Consider the following 19033-nt stretch of genomic DNA (forward strand, 5'->3'; position numbering starts at 1 on the left):
TCTATCACTCTCTCTGGCGACATCCGTTCCTATATCCGTTCCTACATCCTTCCCCATCCGACAACAGGTCTTAGTTTCGCAGCTCGTTTGTTTAGTAAATTAATTTACAACCATGAAATCATCTAATGTTGATCATGTTTGGATAGATTTGTGTTTTGGAGGGTCATGGGAGAATGCTCATGGTGTTTTACAATATATGCCTTTACCCATGAATCTTCAACTAAAACTGTCATTAAAAAAGTTAACTTATGAAACTCTAATGTTACGTGTTTCAAAGAAATTGAATTTAGAGCCCCTAAGTGGATTTAGGCTATCTTATCAGAGGAATGGTAAAGTTTATTTGTTAACCGACAATGAAGATGTTGAACGATTCATTGCTTACATTAGTGTTTCAAGTGATGATGTTACATTGTATGCTGTTGAACCTAGAAGTAGTATTGTTGGGTCAATAGCGGGTAGTAATCAACTAAGTTTTTCTCAAAACCCACAACCTTTCTCTAATCCAAATCCCAATCAACTTTCAGCACCAAATTCCAGTTTTCGTATTGACCAATTAGACGATGATGAGCCAAGAGAAAAAATTGTGAGTACTAGCCAGTATTCGAAATTTGATCTTGGTTAATACCCGGACTTTGATATTGGTCAATACTCGGATTTTGATGATGTTTCAGAAGAAGAAACAGACCCTGCGTGTAATGATTTTGATATTGGTCAATACCCGAATTTTGATGATGAAATAACCGTTACCGAGGAAGATGTTGTTGATGATAATGAGGAGGAAGTGGAGGCTGTGAATGAACATGTTGAACATCTATTCTGTAATTCATATAATCCTGAAGAAGAAAAAGAAGAAGAAAAAGTCCCCGAAGAAAAGAAAATGCCACGGGAGTATAACTGGAATATGCCAGAATTACTTCAGATACCGGAAGAAGAGTTGGTAAAGAAAACAGTTGATTGTTACACAAAAGTTATTCGTATCAAGAAAGATGATTGTTTTGATACAAAGGAAGACTTGAAGATAGCTTTGTATACGAAATGTGTGGAAGATGGCTATCAACTAAAAGTTAACAAATCAAGCAAAGATCGTTTCGAAACAAGGTGTATGATTGACAAAAACTGTACGTGGCGTATGATTGCAAAGAGGATAAAAGATTGCGAAATGTTTCAAGTTAGGACTTTTATTGATAAACATACATGTTCAAGAACCCAAGTTTTTCCTAACCATAGACAGGCAAACAAAAAGGTGTTGGGTGGTTTTCTGGCTGAGTTAATGTTTTTGAATGGCAGGGTATATCGGGGACATGAAATTATGACTGACATGAATGCTCGGTTCAAGATTAGTATATCGTATTTTCAAGCTTGGAGAGCCAAATGTTATGCCTTGGAATTGTTGAGGGGGTCGCCAGAAGCATCGTTTGCCCAACTGCCGGCTTATTGTCACAATTTAAAGTTGAAAAATCCTGGGTCGGTAACTCATATCAAAACAGATAGAGATGGACGCTTTGAGTTGTTGTTTATCGCCATTGGTGCTGCGGTTAGTAAATCAATATAATTTTGTTGACTCATTTCTGTTAGTTACATGCATTTCACATTTAAATGATTATATTTCTTGTGTATATTATTTTGTAGATTCGTTCGTTTATTACTTGCATGCGCCCAGTTATTATAGTTGACGGAGCACATTTGAAAGGTCGATACCTTGGAGTAAACTTATTAGCAGTAGCCATGGATGCTAACAATGGGATATTGCCAATAGCTTACGGGGTTGGCAAATCTGAAACCTCTGATTCATGGACATGGTTTATGGGGCATCTTAGGGATTGCATAGGTCCTATTAGCAATCTGACAATCATATCCGATAGGGCAAACTCAATTGACAACGCTATTAGAAGGTGTTTCCTAGATGCTTTTCATGAACTTTGTGGTGTTCATTTGTATAGAAATCTAAAATCAAGGTCTGCTGGTATAAAAAAGCACAAATGGACATACTGGAAGGTTGTAAAAGCTTATCGGGAAGTGGATTTCAATAAGCATATAAACTATTTAAGACGTGTTTTGCCTCAGTGTGCTCAAACACTAGAAGATGTCGGGTTTGAAAGATGGTCAAGAGTACATCAACTTGGAGCAAGATATGGTTTCATGACGTCTAATAGTGCAAAATCAATCAACGCTCTAAGTCGTCATTCCCGAAAATTACCCATTACTATGTTAATGGAGTTTTTTCGAGCCTCTATTCAACAGTGGTACTACAAGAAAAGAAACCATGCAGGTATTATTTCTTTGAATTCGTAACTTATCATATATTTTACTAAGTATTATTTATTTAAATTTACAGGAACATTGGAACATCGTGTTACACCATGGACTGAAAAAAAGATAACGAAACGTGTTGTGAAGTCAACGTCATGGAGAGTTGAACCATGTTCAAACGCTTTGTTTGAAGTACTGGATAATAACTTAAATGGGCTTGTCGATCTAAATGCAAGGACGTGTAGTTGTATGAAATGACAAACATCTGGTTATCTGTGTGGCCATGTTATAAAAGTTGCTCTTCATCTAAACCAAGATGATTCAAGCACATACGCTATGGATTGCTACACTACAGAAGTATATCGACAGACTTATGCCGAGATTGTCTACCCTATTCCACATCCTTCTGAGTGGGAGATACCAGATGACTTACAAACTGTTTTGCCACCAGCCATGGATAGAAGGCTACCTGGCTGACCAAAAAGTCACGATCGTATACCGTCTAAGGGTGAAGAGAAGAAGAGATCGACATGTAGTCGGTGCAAGGAAAGTGGTCATACAAGGTTGACATGTGGATCACCAGTGCCATCACAATCATCTTTTCCTCTACCAAAATATGGATCATCATCAAAATCCAAAGCTCATATGGTGTCAAGAAAAAGGCAATCAAAATCGCAATCATCTTTAAAATCCCAATCACAACTGGCTTCACCTTTTGGGACTGTTAACTTAGGTGATTTTTAAATGAAAACGTTGTATTATGTAGATTTTATGTGTGAACTTTTAACATTTTCAGTTAGACATGTATTAGTAACTTGAGTTTGAAAATTGCTATGATCTGTTCAGTTGTTATCACTTAATAGGCAATCATCTTAATGTCTATCGCAACGCGGAAATTACTATCGCAATGCGAAATGAAAATCGCAACGAGAGAATCGCAATGCGAAATGAAAATCGCAACGCTAATTTCGCAATGCGAAATGAAAATCGCAACTAGGGAATCGCAATGCGAAATGAAAATCGCAACGCGAATTTAATTTTGCGTTGCGATTTTCATTTCGCGTTGCGATTCTCTCGTTGCGATTTTCATTTCGCATTGCGATAGTACTTTTTGCCTTCAACATAATGCAGATTGAAATCAACAAAATCAATCATTACATTTCAATCAATTAAACAAGCACAAATAAGAATTATGTTAACATCAATTAAACAAATCAACTTTTACAAATCACCTTTTACAAATCAATTAAACAATCAAAAAATAAGCAATAATTATTAGAGAAAATAACACTTCTACTATTGAATCAACTTTTGCAGCCATACATCATTTTCACGCAGCTCACTTCTGAGATTAACCTGCATAAACCAAACATTTGCTCAAACAACACTTTCTATACATCTAAAACCTACAAACAGCAAATTATTGAATTCTAGGTACTTAACCAAACATTTTCAAACCACAAGCCTATAAACACACCAATTGTTTATGGACATTTTTATAACGCGGATGCAGGTAGGCAGCGTCTCGTATATATCGATCTAGCCATATAATGTCGAAACCACAAGCCTACTACAGCTCTATCTATATCGGTGGGAGGTAGATACTTTATACTTCCTGTCATCAAACGGTCCAACGCCAAGCATACGAGAGGACCACAATCCCCTCTGGGTCCTTTCGTTTGTTGTGGTGCGGTCTCGTCTCTGCTAACTGTAATATTGAGCTTCTTTGGCTTCTTGTTTCCAGAACGAGTCCAATAATTTATCGCATCCAAGAATTTAGCCAAATAAGAGCTCCATCCCTTAATAATATCTCTTAAATCAGCCAATGATATGTAATTTATCATGCTGTCATATACTATTGCCTTAAGGGATGGGATCTGAAGCTCGACGAGAAGCCAATGGTTACGTTCCAAAACAGGGATAAACACCTGCAATCATAAGTAATAATTCATTCATTTGCGCACTTATTTATGAATACCTTTAAACTCAATCTAAAATAAACACTAACCTTATCGACCTCCCACCATGAAGGATAAAGTTTAGCTTGTCCATTGCCCAACGCAAATGATTCATCTCGTTGATTCTTCAAGTGAACGGCGTTAAAAGACGTCGGCATAATTGTATATCGTGTATTTCTTTTATTTTCCTTAAGTTTCCTAATTATTAGAAGACGTGACACCCACGCATCGATATGCTGTTTTACAAAAAAAGACATATATTAGTAACTTACATAAATTTACAAAAAAATAATCAAATTAAAATATAAGAAAAATATAAGACTTACCCCTCCATCGAAATAGCCATTGTCTTCGACCCCTAATAATACGCCCCACCAAGACCGATCAAGCAACAAATAGATATCATCATTGAGCTTGCATATGTCAGTGAAACACCTCTGGCTTCGCTCATGTAGATAAAAATCAACTGCGGTCTTAGCCCAAAGGGTGTTATCCAGAATTGTGTCCGGTAGTTGTTTCCTCTCCACTTCAGATACCGGTATGGTACTGGCCGGTAACTCATACGAGAGCCAACTTGAATCCATAATGTCCGGTACGTCAGAGGGTTTCTTAAGAATCCTACATATGACGCCATGTGAATCGGGCTCTTGAATGGTGGGAGGGACCTCTACAAAGATGACAGTTACCTCTTGAACGGTGGGAGGGGACTCTCGAGGAATGATATGGGCCTCTTCAACGATAGGAGTGGACTCTTGAGGGATGACAGTGGCCTCTTGAACGGTGGGAGGGGACTCTCGAGGAATGATAGGGGCCTCTTCAACGATAGGAGTGGACTCTTGAGGGATGACAGGCGAGTCGGGCTTCTTCTTACGGTGTCTTCGCAATATTGGGGTATACGGAGACTTAATAGCACGTGCATGCCGTCTGATGCGTGAACTCTGTCGTGCAAGAAAAACCCGACGTAAAGCATCCACCTTATCGGTCCGCTAAATAATTAAATACAAATATCAGTAAATAAACAGACATGATATTTAAACAATGAAAACAAAGACAAATATATTTCAAACTTTCAACCAAAAGACAAAACAAAGACAAATACTAACTTCACAGTGTTAAAGAATACACAGTTTAGCAGAATTGGCAGCAACTGAATAAATTTACTTCAACCAAAAGACAAAACAAAAAGATAAATACTAACTTCACAGTGTTAATAAACAGTTTAGCAGTATTGGCAGCAACCGAATAAATTTACTAAGCAATCTAAGTGAAATGGTTAATTTAAGTGAAATTACGAGTAAATTTATCATCAAGTTAAATATGGAAAATCTTAAACTTACCTCGTTGCGTAGAGTATGAACCTCATTCTGCAACGATACTACCATCTCACGTAGAGCGGCAACCTCACCACGTAAAGTAGACACCTCCACACGCCATGCACCATCGTTATCGAGTAGAGTACCGATCTCCTCACGCAAGGCATTGAACTCATCACGTAACTCCCTTAACTCATCCCGTGGAGGTGGAGAACAGGGAGATATAAGTCGTGGCATCTTTTCCGGTCGCCTATCATGAGGTGATGGTGGAGAAGAGGCTCGATGATGTGACGGGATAGGTGATGGCTCTGGGTGAGGTGATGGCTCTCGAAGTGGAGGAAGTGGAGGCTGCTCATCATTCGTGCCATCAAGAAAACGCTGACTAGCTTGCCACCAATCAGTGGCAAGCTCAGCCTCCGTGGGTGTCAGTCTAATTAATGGAATGTTGGCCTCCTAAAAATATAAAAACTCAAACAAAGTTAAACGTCTACTATTAATAACTTGTTTATATATGATAGTATTTGTGTTAAATTACATTATTTATTGTCGCATATGGTATTTAGTCTTCCCAATCCAACATATGTTTCCTCTTCCAGGAAATAGCCCTGGGAATATCATTTGAAGTTTTTATTGCATATGTCTTCATGGCGGGAAAGGCCTCGAATATCCAAATCTACAAACAATATAATAACAAACATTAGTAATTGTTAAATAATTAATTATAATTTTGAAAACATTATATAGAAATTCTTACCTTAAAGGCCCAAACAAAGCCTGACAAAGTGTATTTCGACCCATCACCCCGCAAACTTTTGCGGTCATCAAAGGCAGACGACAACTTAGTCCAGGTAGCTTTCCATATATACGAACCCCACGGAAACAGATTCCATGCATTTAGGTCCTCTACCAATAATATTAGCTCCTGAGGAATAGGTTGTCTGGCCTCTCTACCTAAAAAGCCGTCATACAAAAGTAGTAGAACGCATACTCGGACAACATCGACGTCATTCATCCGAGTAAAACCATCTTTCTTATTAAACAATTTCTTCATGTCGTCGACGTGTAAGTTCGGCTTCTCTATTGACTCATCAGGAAAAACCCTGGATAACCATGATGGGCGGGTGATATGACGAGTGTACCGGCCTACATCATCGTGTCTGAATCGTAGACCAGTGATTAAGCAGAACTCCTTCCGCCCAAAACAAGTATACGCCGGTGGAAAATGAAACCATATCTCTTCCTCACCACGTTGTATACTGTCGGGTAGATCGCTAGTCATGGTCTGAAGCCACAAATGGGTCAAATTAGCATCTCCACCCGGATGCTGTACTCTCGGCCATGGCCCGAAGCAGGTTTCTTCAAACAATTTTCTTTGTGCAGGTGAAAGCTTCGAAGCAATTGTAGTGGCTATGCTAACTTTATTCCTTAATGTCAATGAAGCCGAAAAAAAATTCTACAAAAACAATAAACATACCAAGTTAGATATACCAAAAACTACACTGTCAAGATATACCAAAAACAATAAACATAAATAGTAGTTTATTCTTGAAACTAAAATTTGCAACACTGTTTTGTCTTTTGGTTGAAATGAAAATCGCAACGAGATAATGAGAATCGCAACGTGGAAATGACTATCGTAACGAGAGAATCGCAACGCGAAATGACTATCGCGACGAGAGAATCGCAACGCGAAATGAAAATCGCAACGCGAAATGAAAATTGCAATGCGATTTTGGTTTCGCGTGCGATTTTCATTTCGCGTTGCGATTCTCTCGTAGCGATAGTTATTTCCGCGTTGCGATTTTCATTCTCGAAACTATTCTTCTTCTGCATTACTTCAACCAAAAGACAAAACAAAGACAAATACTAACTTCACAGGCTAAACAGTTTAGCAGTATTGGCAGCAATCGAATGAATTTAATAAGAAATCTAAGTGAAATGGTTAATCTATTATTGAAATTACCAGTAAACTTATCATCAATCTCAATATGAAAAACCTAAAATAATGCAAAAATTTCAAAATAAAAATAAAAAAACTAACCCTCGGAGGTTGATTTTCCATTTCTGAATGATTGTGAGGGATTTTTGACTGTGAATGGTTGTGAGGGATTTCGCCGGCGATGGGGACAGAAATCTTCGGAGATGGGGACGGATTTCGCCGTAGAGAGTGAGAGATGGAGATGGGACTGAGTGTTGTGATTTTGGGTTTGAGGTTATGAGTTGCGATTACTGTGGACGGTTCAGTTTTCGATTTATTAAGAAAAAATTCGTGTTTAGAATTTGAAAAAAAAATACGCGTTAATACGAATGTCGCTATGTAAATCGCGTTGCGAAAGTCAGAATCGCATTGCGAAAGTCAGTATCTCGTTGCGATTTTGTATTATCGCATTGCGATAGTAAGTATCGCATTGCGATAGTCAGTATCGCATTGCGATTTTCCCAATTCGCGTTGCGATTTACTTATTCGCATTGCGAATTGGGAAAATCGCAACGACACTGTAGACCATCGCAACGCGATTTCCAACTATCGCAACGCGAAATGCAACGCGAATTTGCGATAATGGAGATCGCGTTGCGAATTAGCGATCGCATTACGATTTTGTTGGTCATTTTGGCAAATCCGGAAAAAGTTGGTTAAAATCGTATATTATAAGACATTTTTGGTCACTGAGGCGATTTTCTCTAAACTTATTTAAATTGATTTTCTATCACGACAAATTGCCTCAGTGATTATGATTGTTATCCTTAAAGGTCTCAAATTTGAACACCAAATATTGTAGAATATTTAAACATTCATTATGAAATGATTGAGAGTCTTTAGAACAAATATTATCACTTCTAATTACCCTATATTTATTAAAAAAATTGATTTTCTAATTAGACAATCACATATATTATATTCCAACTAATTGCTATGACTACACGTGGCACCTATATGCTCGTGGATATCTTAGTAGTGTTATTACTAGGAATTTATTTTTGGATAAATATTAATTAATAACTTTTATTTTTGTGAGAAGATAATTAATAGTAACAACCAAATAATAGAAACGGGGACCATTTTCTGAAGATTATAGCCACTTTACTATTTTCGTATATAAATTAGATGCAATGCATTCAATTAATGCTATAAGGAGCAACCTTGAAAATCAACCCCTAATATAGTTCGAATTGTTCATATGGAAATCGAATAAAATTGGTTCGATTCCTGGAGCTAAAGTTACCAACACAAAATAGGAGAGGCCGGTGATCCGATCTCATGAGATACAAATGGTGCACCACATCCTCCGGATAAGGTTCGTCCCAAATGTTGTTGCATAAGATTCGATCAAGTCTAGCATAGGAATTTCCTCGGTTCCAAGAGAATCCCGTCCTTGAAACCCTATATCAAGGAGGCCAAAATTATAGAAAAAATCTTGGAAATTCCGGCTTGACCTTGTTGAACTAGCACAATTGTTTTTCTCAGCTTTGCTCAAAGTGGAATAAAAGCCGCCCGTGATTACCAAGGATCAGAAACGGAGCTCGCAATGGCATGGAGATGCGGCCATTGGCGTTTAGGCTTGGCAACAGTCGTGTCACACCCCAATTTTCGTTCGGTTTTAATTTGAATTTAATTTAGTTAATTTTGGGGACCAAACTGTATGATTCTGAAGTTGTTAAGGTAGTTTTTGGAACTTTTGAGAGTTTAGGAACCTAGTTCTAGATTTACCCCTCTTTTGTCAACAAAGAGAAAAAAAAGGAGAGAAAATAAGTGGTTGGAACGGTTTGAAACCGTGTCCTGCAGCAAGCATGGGTCGCCGTCGTGCGACCAAAACTCCTCTGACCGTTCATCATGAAATGTTTCCGTTGATCGTGAATAACCCTTTGAAAACCTCGTCGGAGAACAAATATTGCCGCCTCAGTTTTTAGTGATTTCCCAACAAACCCGTGGTTTGTTCATCACACCGTCACCACCGTTTGAGTTTCCATCCCAGTCCGATCAAAACCCAAGGCACCATTCATCGTAAACCCCCGCCGTTTGTGGTGGAGAACCAATCGAATCTTCATCAAAAAACCCAAACAATCGCCACTAATTTTTGTTGATTCAGACTGTTCCCAATGATCGTTTGCCTCAACGTCGCAACTGTTGAGTTCCCCCCTCTGTTCTGACCAAAACCCATTCGATGGCGTCCCCTCCAACCATCGTTTCCTCCGACCAAAGTGGGTAAGTGTACAATTACATTTTTGGTGGTTTCTTGTGATTTTGGTTGCTCATTTGACTTGAAATTGACTGTTTATGGTATGAAAATGAATCAGGGAGTGATCGACCATCGAAATTGTTCCTGTCGTCGTCGTCACGCGTTGCCCTGTGCTACCGTTGCATGTAGGGCTTCTTGGTGAGCAAAGAATTTTCTGGAATCAGTTCAATTGGACCGAACTTATCTGAATCGATCTGCATTAGACTGAACCGATCCATTCCCAACTGAGTCAACTTAGACTTTTGACTTTGACTAACCGTTGAGTAATCATAGTTGACTTTGACAAAAAAGTCATTATTTAAAAAAAAAAACTATTTTATGTTTTTCGACGTCATGAGTCTGAATTTGAAGTCTATTTTGTTAAATTCGAACATGGTAAGCTATTTTTTGATATTTTATCTTCCGATTCAATGCAAAATTTTCACGTTTAAGTTTTGTTTCTGTTGTAATTTGTTGTGCCATGTATCTGAGACATTATGAGATGTGGAATTAAAGTTCGAGAGTGATCAAATAGTGTTTAAACGATCGATCGATGTGGCTCATAAATCGAGGTAATACATTTATATCTTTTGCATGTTTTATGGAACATATTAGTACTAGTAAATGCATATACGAATATTATTAGTCACATGCGTATAATTAATTACGATAAACTCAAAATGCATGCGGTAAAAATTTGTAAACTAAAGAGACTAGGATAACTCACATAAGGGACTAGAAGACTGACAATAAATTACGAAATTACACTTAGAATGTAAAAATGACCCGAGTTAGCGTTAATAGTGGAAGTGACTTGAGAAATCATATTCAACACGTTAAAATTACTGTTTCACCTGATTAACCCCTAATATGTTCATTAAAGTTTTTAGTAATTAGTTTATGACCTCCAAAACGGTAAAAGACTCAAGATTTTCGATTTTTCATGATTAAGCACCCGAAGATGAGATTTATGAAAATAATGCACATGATTAAATTACTGAAAATGATACATACAACTGAATCGAAGAAAATAACCTAAATACCCTTATGGAAGAGTACCAAGTAAATGTCACTGAATGAATTCTAGAACACCGATAAACTTAAGTGTTGTACCACCCTAAAGGTTATGAAGCATGATCCAAGTACGTTAGTTATTATGGATACGTTTGCATTATAGAAATAAATAATATCATCGAAATATATGTCCATCTTCTGAAGATCTACTCAATTTTGATTATAAAGGAAATCCGTTCAACTAGTGTAGTCAGTATTTAGAAGTGAATATCTATGAAGTGTTTTGGCCCGAATAATTAGCAAGGATCGAGTGTTGAAAATCTGATTAGTTCGACTTGACTCAAAGTTGATAATTCAATATAAATTATGAATACTGCAAACCATCTCTTGACCTTTCTTGGGATAAATTGTTAAGATTTCTCCAAGAATAAGAATGTTTGAAATGCCTCAATGGCCTGAGTAATGGGATCACTCCTATTATATATGGATTTTAAATAATTCTAATATAAAGGTTCTTGAATACTTTCCTAATACATCTGAATCGTAAATGGTCATGAAGCATAAATTTTTTAATGTTGATTAGATATGTTAACTAATGAACCCCTTAATAGATGCTTCGACTCTGAAATCTGACCAATCTATAGAAGTCTCACGTTTTCCCTCCCTGATAACAACCAAGTTCCTTCGAAAAATATTTGAATATTTTAGTGTGTTCCCTATGTGCTATATGACCTTTTTATTTGTATTGAAATTATAAATTGATACTGGTTGATTTATGATTGTTTTTACTAATTTATATATTGATTTATTGGTTACTTGTTTTACTAGAAAAATAAAATATGCATGATGTATGGATCATGGAACTATTGGTCACTACTTGAACTGTTTTATTGGAACACTATCTGGGTAAGCTGGAGTATGGAGGTTCAGCTTTGATCAAGTTGGCAAATCTTTACAGACCTAAGGTGGCCCTTAGGTAGGCTCTTAGGCCCTGAGATGTTCCCTTAGCTAGGCTCTCAAGACCCAAAGTGCTTCCTTGGGTAGACTTTAAGGCCCCAAGGCACTCTCTCGGTATGAGGACTGTATTTTGGTGTACAAGTGGAGGGCATTTATGTGATTTAAATAACTACATTATCATTTTTTCAATATTCTACTAGATCATGATTTTGATATTAAAGTTTAATGCTCAATCTGATTTCTATTGGATATTATATGGGTAGGAGTCTGAAGTATAAAGGTTCAGCTCTAATCAAGTTGGTAAATCCTTACGGACCTAAGGAGACCCTTGGGTAGGCCTATAGGCCCCAAGGTACTCCCTTAGGGATGCTCATTTGCTATATGCTTAAGGTAAGTCCTTATGGATGCAGTTCTGGGGGAATTGCATATCGGTGTTCCGGTGGAGGATATTACAGTGATTTTAAAATGTTGTTTACTTGAAATAAACTATTACTGTTTTTCAACTATATGTATATTATTTATGTTTTATGGGAACACACTAGACCATCTGTTTTCAATCTCTTGAACCTGGTTCTTTGAACGTTTCCTCTGAACTGTAAGCTTACTGTCTTTTACCTGTAGATGCTTGAATCAATAAGGAAATTTTATGATATCCTTCATCATCATCTGGTAGTTTTGTATTACTGAGCTTTCTCAAAGCTAACTTTGTTATTTTCCATTTAATGTTAAAAGAATTGACCTTGTGCAATACCGACATTAGTATGGGAGTACCTTCGGCAATGCTTGAGAGTACGCTACAGGTGTAATTAGGGGGCATGTAGGTTATATTTGACTTTTATAATGAGTCTGAAACTTGTATGATTTCAATTTATGAATGTTTTCTGTATTTGTATTGTTATTTATAAATTATTTTACGGCTTTTAAATGGTTTAAGAAAAAATTTAAAATTTCCCATCATTTTTACTGTGGTCGCTCCGGTGACCCTAATATGACATATCAGATCGGATCGAATCACCCGTATCAGTATGAGGGTGTTACAAGTCGTGCTTGCATAGACGAAGGTTGCCAAAGTAGTTAAGCCAGTAGAGCTATGAGTGATTTTACAATGTACAAATTGAAAATGGTTAAGAAGGATTTCCAGCAAAACACAATCATACTAGCAAATCCATGTTCCTCCGAAAAAGCCAGCTGCTTCAATGCGATGGGAGTGCGGAAAACCCATAGAAGCAATAAAGGAGTCAGCCCTAGCACCGCTGATCCGAGTTTCAACGAGAACGATCAGATTTGGCTTAAATTCTCGCAAGTACTGTCGAACAACCATTTGGAACCGAGGATGGCCACAACCCTGTACATTCCAACAAATAGTTCTAAAATCCATAAAAAAAACATTTGAAGAAAGGTGGAACCTGGTCAAGATTCCATAGCGTCATCTTGGACGCCAGTTGCTTCAATATGCATGAGGCATGCAAAAAGTTCATTGGCCACGGGCACTGTGGAAGTATCTTTCTCCATATTAATCGGCTTTACGATGGAGTTTAAATCCGGAGGTTTGCTCGGCTTGCTTATAGTGTGACTCACTCAGTTGATGTTTTGTGGCAGATTAGAAATGGCACATTAGGGTCATCATTCTCATTGATAACCAAGGCGGAGTGTTTGGCACGGTCCAACACAACGAGACGGCAGACTGGTTGGGCGGGAAGTGCTGCTGGATTGTCCAAGGAGAGATCGTGGTGTTTTTGTGGTAACATTAGTAACGGTGAGAGGTTTCTTGACACTGAGAGGTCATTTCACTTTGTTGTTATTGAAGACACTTAATTTCGACTATGAAAATTGAATCATAATATTACTATGTAATATTATAAATATAATACATATTTCGGTTCTTTTTTCTACAGGCCCAAATATTACAACGGGTCCACCAGTGACCCAAAGCTCGCAACCCACCTGGAAACTAGGGTTTCCAGAACCCTAGTCCACGCGTTGCTTCCAACAGCGCCGCACGGCCGAGAGTCCCACGCCTCACGACTCTCCCTCCGAGTTTCACGGTGCACGTCTCTCACCTCCAACAGCCCCGAGGCGTCCGGCGAATGAAACCCATTCATCACCAACAAACACAAACAGATTGCATTAATGTTTTATTCGATTGTAAATACCTAAAAATAGGATTTTTATTCCTATAAATATATGTAATCAGAACCCATTGGGGGGGACGAAAAATAACGAGAGAGATTTTTCACACAAAATAGATACAAAATCCTAGCAAAAATTCGTAGAAAATATTAGAGTGAAACAGAGGAATTCTCGTAAAGTTTTCGGAAGGAAAAGGTAAAAGTTTGTACCTTTATCGCTTTAGATGCTTGCATGCATGGTCTCTTCGTCATTTTGGTTCGAATAGAACCCAAAAGAAGCGTTTTAGCCGATGAACAAGGGGCGTTTTCAGGATCTTCTTTTGTAGATCTAGCCCCCGAGGCTCATTTTTTATAGAAAATATTTTGATTTTTGAAAACTAGATTTAAAAAGCTTTGAAAAACAAAGAAAAAAATCTGGTTTTACCGCCGATGAACGGCGGCCGTCGCCGTTCATCGGCGGTGGCGAGGCGACGCGGTGGCCGTGTTCTGGGAACCACGGCCCTTGTTCTTCATACTGAAGAACAGTTGAGAGAAAAGAATAAAGGGGAGGGCGTTCTGTTTGGAGAGAAGGAAAGAAATAAAATTTTAAAACCGGATTTTAACACATATACACCCCGGAATCGCGTGTTTTTAAAGAAAATAGGGTAAACTGCCCTTTTGGTCCCTCGCTGCTTTTAAAGAATTATTTTGACCCCGAATTTGCTTTTGAATTGGTCTCTAATTCTGATTTTCTTTCAATTTAGCCACCCAACTTGTTTTTGATTCAATTTAATACTTATACTGACCCTTTTATTTATTTCATATTATGTAATTATATATATATATATATATATACGTATTTTCTATATATTTCATCTATATACTTATTATTAATACATATATATTATTTTTAATTAACTTTTTGGTCATTTCTTTATCTAGCTACTACGTCTTATAATTTTATATGTTATATATGTATTTTTTTATTATTATTTACCAACCTTACTCACTTTATCTTATAATTATATTTCTATTAACATTTTATTTTTTGTATTTATGTATGTATATATATATATATATATATATTCATTTTACCTATTATTGATATTTTTCCTTTCTAATACTTTAATATATATATATATATATATTTCTCATTTCATTCATTAATTATTTATTCCATTTTTATTTTATTTATTTCCCCCTTTTTACTTTTTATTTCTTTTATTTTTTTTTATTTTTTTTCTTTCTTCCTCTTTATTTTATATTATTTTACTTTATATATATTTACCTCTGTTTTTATTTCTGTCATTTTTTTGTACTCATCTTAATTATGCCATTTATTTTTTATCTTTAATATTTCTCTTGATTATGTGTTTCGTTTTCCTTCTTTATCTTATTGTCTTCATTTTTATTTGTTCTCCTCACCGTTTCCCTAATGTTATTTTCACGACTTATTAAGGGTATTTCCGTAAACTATTAAAGGTAAGTAGTTTGGATCGATATTTTTTTTACCTTTTAATTTAAAATTACAAGTTTCTTAATTAAAGACAACCGGAAATTACGTAGTACCGAAAGGGCGGTTCAAGGGTGCTAATCCTTCCTTGACCGTAACCGACTCCCGAGCCCGACATATTTCTGGTAAGACGCAGATCAGGTAAGAAATAGGGTATCCGATCAACCCATTTATTTTTAAACAAATGATCGGTGGCGACTCCAATCCACATTTTTCAAGTCGAAGCCCAATTCCGGGGCCCAACCGAAAGACGGTTCCGACAGCTTGGCGACTCCGCTGGGGACAGGTAAGTGAGTCAGGCTAAAGTAATTTTCAGTTGTCTTTTTAACGAAAAGGGTAAGTTTAAATTTTAAGGTAATATTTCGATCCTTATTACTTATTTTTGATTATATTTTTCGAGTAAATAGTTGGACTGACCGTTTTCTAATGATTTCAGCTTTCCAAACATTTTTCATCTAAGGCTCTAAACCCGAGCTCCGAACCCGTTTTAAGTGGGGGTGAAAGCGACGCCTTCGTGTGAATTTATTCACCGTATGGGCCTAGCAAGTAGCCTTCGGGATTCATATACCTTATGCCTTCGTGTGAATTTATTCTCCGTATGGGCATAAGGGAATGTGTCCTCTCGAGTTTAACTTAGTCCATACAAGCATGTGATGGGTTTCGGACTAAGGGTCTGGTCGGCCCAAGGGGGCGCCAGCAAGGAGAACTCGAGTACCGTTTTTAGAACCTAAACCGGGAGACTTTGAATAAATAGAGCCTACCCCAAAACCACATTCCAAAACCTAGGATATTTCTTTCCTAACCTTTTTTTGTGTCCTTATGTTTTTTCCTTTACCATTTATTTTATTTATTTATTTTTTTTATTTCTATTTTACTAACCTTTTTGCCTTTGTGTTTGTTTTTAGCATTTGCATCATAACAAGAGGCCATTGATCCCTAAAAAGGTGTTTATTAAAACTCAAATAATCTGAATTCATGGACAAAGGTGTTGTAATACAAGAGATTGAAAACGCTGAGGCACGACTATGGTCCGAGAAGACTCAAAGTGAAAAGGGAGACAGTCTTCAAGGAAGCTATGTGTCAGAGTTGGTTCGCTACACCCCTATCAGCCTAAAACAGAACAATGTACAAGAGCTTCGAGATATCTGGGACAGTTGGAAGAATGATCGGAGACAGAAGTTCAGCCAACGGTACGGTGACATTGCACTCTTGCTTCATGTTAAGACTGATGAGCCCTTAATCAGAGCCATGGTTCAATTCTGGAACCCGAGATATAGTTGCTTCACTTTTAACCAAGAGGACATGGTACCCACCATCGAAGAATACACTACACTGCTGCATTGTGAAAGCATCAAGCTTGAGCGAGCCTACATTAAACACATCAAAAGCCAGCCCTTCAAGAATGCACTGGCCAAAGTTGCAGGAGTGGATGAGAAATGGGTAATCGATCGGACTCAGCGTAGAGGCAGTGGAGAAGGAATTGAATGGATCTACATAAAGCAACTATTGAAAAACCACCCTGATGAGTGGAAGACTATAGACCTTTTTGCACTGGGTCTGTACGGTTTGATCATCTTTCCGAAAGCTTTGGGGTGCATTGACGCTGCCGTGGTGGAACTATTTGAGCAACTTTCTAAACGAGTTAACCCAGCACCAGCCATCTTGGCCGAGACCTTTCGATCTCTCAACCATTGCCGAAGAACTGGCGGAGGAAGATTCACCGGGTGCATTCAGTTCATTCAGGTCTGGATTCACAGCCACTTCTGGAAGACTAACAGGGTTGCCTACCGCCGTTTCAGCACCACCTATTCACCTCTAGGTGAATTTATCACCTTAAAATGGCATGAAGGCGCCTCGAAGGAAAAATGGATGAAGGTCTTTACGCATCTTCAGGACCGGGATATTGTCTGGAGAGCCCCCTGGCTATTTCTCAGTGACGTTCTTTTCCGATGTGGTGACTCTGACACTGTGACCTTACTTGGACTTTGGGGAGCAGTCGGGTATGCTCCGTTATTAGCACTTAGACAGTATGGAGCACGCCAGTTTGTCCCAGCAACATGCGGGTTGGCTAGGTCAGAGTTTGAGTATCACGGCGACAGCTATAAGAAGATGATCAAAGAAGCAGCCGATTTGTGGAGGAAAGTATTCCAGATGGATGTTGTAGCTGCCAGAAGCATGCTCACTCCGGATTATGTGGAGTGGCGAAGATTGAGAAAGAATGACAATATCCCTGTGCCAGACTGTGATGACACCCGAACCATGGAAGAACATCTCAGGCATGTCCCTTCTGAACTCGAGATAGCCAAGACCGAGTTTGAAGCAGTGAATAGTGAGCTGAAGCAAAGGATAAAGGAACTTGAAGCCGAGCACTATCAGTGGAAGCTAGATGCTGACTCTCAGAAAGACCGGGCAAATAAACTGGAAAGAGAACAGAAAAGAGTCTGTGTTGAATTCGAAGACTTGAGAAAGGGGTATCAAGATAAGGTCAAGGATAACGCCAAATTGAAGGTAACCTCTGAATACTGGAAAGACGAAGCTCATAGCCTGAAAAGGAAGTTTGAGGGGCCTGATGAGAAATCTTGGAAGGAACAGATGAAGAATGCCCAAAGACGCTTGGCAGATAGTCAATATCAGAACCAGCGCTTGAGAGTTCGGGTAGCTGACTTAGAAAAACAGCAGGAGAAAGATGGCAAGACAATAGCTGAGTTAGAAGCTATTTTAGATGGATTCAAGAGGCAAGCAAACGAGCTTCAGATGGTGCCCTTCGACGGAGGATTACAATGGCGTTTCCGTTGGGAACAAGCACAGCGAAGGGTGAGGACCCGAGACGCAACCATCCGAGATTTCCTGGACCAATTGTAAAAAGCAGCCCGTCATCTTCACGGCCTAGCAAGGGAAGCTGGTGTGGTTCGACAAGGCATTCAACCAGTGACAGATGAAGGCAGAAGACTTGTCAACCTACTGGAAGCTGTTCGGGGTCTAGAGGATTTAGTCCGAATGTACCTTTAATTTGTTTTTATGTCTCTTAAAAGATAAGACATTTTTGTCTGAACAAGGGTTTATTTATAATAATGAACACTTTTCTGGATCAATGCCTCCAATTGCATATATCATGCATTGCATTTCTTGCATTTTATATTTCATGTCTGTTTATTTTATATTTTCCATGTTTTTACATTCGTATTAACTAACAGAACATGTCTCAGACACCGAGCTTACCACCGCAAGCATCAGATACGCATCACCCGCACAATACTCGAGCAAAAAAGAGACAAATGGAAGCCAGAATGGAGAAGATCGAAGAGAACATGGCAAGACTTCAAAAGGAATTAGAAGATAAGATGGCTCAGAACAGTGAAAATACTCTGGAGTCCATAAAGAAAAATCAGGAGTCCTTGGTCGACCAAATCGTAGCCAAGTTGTCGGGTCTACAACAAGCTAGTGCATTAGGGGGCATTTCTTCCGAGGGGGTGGCCATACCACCAACCCCGCAAGTGGTTATCTCACCCGGAATATTACCCGGGGACGCATCTGCTACTAAAGGGAAAGCAGCACTACCCGGGGACTCATTCGTTACCAAAGCGAAAGTTGCACCTGCTGTGAAGATACAAACTTCTACGATCATCCCTGACGATCATCCGGATGATTATCATGTCCCAGACTTTGATGAGGAAGATAAAGCCAAAAAGATGGAAGAAAAGAT

At 38.2% G+C, this 19033-nt stretch overlaps 1 protein-coding gene across 2 annotated transcripts in view; it reads right to left on the reverse strand.

The window, feature by feature from the left end:
* The window catches only part of LOC120173312 (floral homeotic protein APETALA 2-like), a 28824-nt gene extending 15079 nt beyond the window's left edge, over positions 1–13745 (reverse strand). For both annotated transcript variants that reach the window (XM_039180516.1, XM_039180514.1), the window contains exons 1-2: positions 13736–13745; positions 9331–9338 (exon numbers count right to left, since the gene is read on the reverse strand). The gene's annotated coding sequence lies outside the window, so the exon portion shown is untranslated. The remainder of the gene's footprint in view (positions 1–9330; positions 9339–13735) is intronic.
* Positions 13746–19033: the final 5288 nt, after the last annotated feature.

The sequence above is a fragment of the Hibiscus syriacus genome, unplaced genomic scaffold (genome assembly GCF_006381635.1).
Source record: "Hibiscus syriacus cultivar Baekdansim isolate YM2019G1 unplaced genomic scaffold, ASM638163v2 tig00111942_pilon, whole genome shotgun sequence".
NCBI classification, from domain to species: domain Eukaryota; kingdom Viridiplantae; phylum Streptophyta; class Magnoliopsida; order Malvales; family Malvaceae; genus Hibiscus; species Hibiscus syriacus.